This window comes from Lupinus angustifolius, chromosome LG02 (assembly GCF_001865875.1).
Source record: "Lupinus angustifolius cultivar Tanjil chromosome LG02, LupAngTanjil_v1.0, whole genome shotgun sequence".
Taxonomy (NCBI): Eukaryota; Viridiplantae; Streptophyta; class Magnoliopsida; order Fabales; family Fabaceae; genus Lupinus; species Lupinus angustifolius.
This window is the reverse complement of record NC_032010.1, coordinates 6550899-6553707: the sequence shown is the minus strand read 5'-3', so window position 1 is coordinate 6553707 and position 2809 is coordinate 6550899.

Genomic DNA, 2809 nt, shown 5'->3' with positions numbered 1-2809 from the left:
CCTTAAGAAATCTCTAAACAGTAATGAACGAATCATGCAAGAACAAGATAGGATGATGAACACATTTGATAATATGCAATAGATGACATGTTAATCCCTAAGCATAACACTATCTCACTTTAATCTCACATGCAATTCTCTCTGCCTATATGACATACATTGAACATGAAAATACGCAACTTAGCAATTCTAATATGAATGTATGAATGTATTAAATCGTATGTGAAATCTGTTGAAAATACAATATATATAGAAAAGCTGGTTTTCACCCAGTTAATCGATTATGTTGCTTGTTAATCGATTAACGGGCTGTTAGAGAGTAACTGAAATATGTTTTTCAGTTATCTGTTTTTAAAAACCGTTTTCACGTTAATCGATTAAAGCTTTACTTAATCGATTAACTGACATATTTTCAGTTAAGATGTTAATTGGTAAACTACCTATATGTTATGTTTATCAACTATACATGTTTTACCTTTACGTTATGCCTAAAATGCACAAATAACATGTATGTTTAATGTATGAACATATAATAAATTAGATGACATGTCTCATGTAAATGGTATGATAGTTTTTAGACTTTGTGAGATTTGCATCTAGGTTTACCTAACCTAGACTCAATAACTAAGACACATCTAAGACTCTAGTCTAGACATGAAGCTCTTGAATCTTTGGCATGTTGATTTGTTGAGTTGTCTTTAAGCTTTCACTAAGTCCTTTGTCTTCATCAAAACATAGGCAAGCTTAAGTGCTCTCTTGACACATTGCACTTTCAAGAATAAGGCACATTGAGGCATTTTTTGGTCACAAAAACATCAACACTTTGAAAATAATTCTCTGATAGTCTACGTTGGGAAAAATAGTTGGGTTTAGGCGACACTAGGACATGTTGTATGGATCATCTTAAAAAGAAAATGTGTTTTCAAGAAAAATAGGGTAACTTTATATCTCATTCATCTCAGAATCTGAAAATGAATATTGTCAATGGTTGTCAACAAGAATCGCTTCAGTCAATTTCAATGATAAATTATCATCCCAAAAGAAAAGAAATAGAAATCATGAACATTTGTACATGGGTCTCACCACTCATTATCTTACATTCAAATAAACATCAATCATATCTTATTAACATGCATCACTAATAAGTGCCAAAATGTACCAATTTTGCATCAACTTTCATGGCACTTATCTTGGATATCTTGATTATCCATGACCCAAAATAAAACTTATTACTTTTTTTTCAAAGAAAGTGTTTTGATCTCACCTCTTGTCTATAGCCATGTAAATTCCAGGAACAACTTACCTAAATCTCATCATGAAGATAGATCAAGCCATCACTCAAGCAAACAAGCAATAACATCCACAAAAATTCCAAGACTGCTCACAAACCCGCTATGTGTGCTCAATAGGCGTTGGGCGTGTTTTGCATGAGACAAGATTGCTTCAGCTTGAAGAAAATGGCAAACCCAACCATGGAGGAACCAAACTTCTAGGCGGTCCCAAAAAGGAGCTCAACATGACTTGGAGCCCAAGCAAGGAGTCAGGTGTGATGTCATGCACGATACATAGGAGCTGAGCACCAAGCAGGAGGTGTCACTATGCATGCAGCCTAGGCTGACGGCAGTTCAACCTAGCCCACAATAGGTTGAGCACCTAAATTGACCAGATGGAGGCGCCTAGTGGCCTAAAAATGTGCTCATTTTAGTTTGATCACCTAACATATGTTTTCAAATATCCAAAAGTCTTTTTTTTGGATGGAATAACAAATATTCTCATGCTACAATGATAGACTTGAATATTTACCATTTTCAAGTATCTGTTTTAAGCATTTGTTTTCATGATTATTAACATCTTAGAATCAATAATAAGTAGTCACAACCTTATTTCTTTCAAAAGACACTTAATGGTTAATAATGTATTAAGCATGATTTGAAAATCATCTTACCTGATCTGAGAGGAAGGGTAAGTTAAGAAATGATGTATAATGAATTAAAAGCACACAAAAATAACATGTATACACTAAAACCATTTTGCAAGAAACATTATATTCATATTTCTAACCAATCACAATTTCCTCTTGAAATTTGTACATGTTTATTTCTGGTTTCATGTAGTTAAATTCACTTAACAATTGAATGTTGAAAGAAGTCCAAAAGTATATATAGTAAAGTGTTAACTTATAAATTTGTTTGTTGAAAAGTTAATATTACTAAAACAAAAGTGCAATCTAATTAATGGGTTGTAACTTTGTAAATAGGAACTACATACAGACGTGCAATTTAATCAATGAATTATAACTTTGTAACAATGTGATATAATTGACAGAAAAATCTAACTACTAACTAATAACATTTATATTTCTGTCATTTAAATTCTGCTACTAACTCTTTCTTTTATTTAATTTATGCACATACTAACAATCTATTTATTTATTCTTTTATCACTCTAACTTCATTCCTAATACCTGTTGAAATATTTTTCTTGCTTGATGATTAGGCAAGTTTCTGATTTATTTAGTTATTGGTTTATTCTTTGCTCGTCATCTCGATTTTGTTAGAATAAATTTCAACGCCGGTATAATGGTTTCAAGATTATTCCATTTGATCAAAAACTTAGCTTTATTGAATTATTAACAATTTCACATCATCTCGGTTTTGTTGGAATAAATTCCAACGCCGGTATAATGGTATGAATTTAGCAATTTAACACAAGTGATACTAAGTGATATTTATTTCCGTTTTCCTTTATTAACCAAACTACTTCATTATGGAAGGTTGGTAAAGAATAAATAAATAAATAAATAAATAAA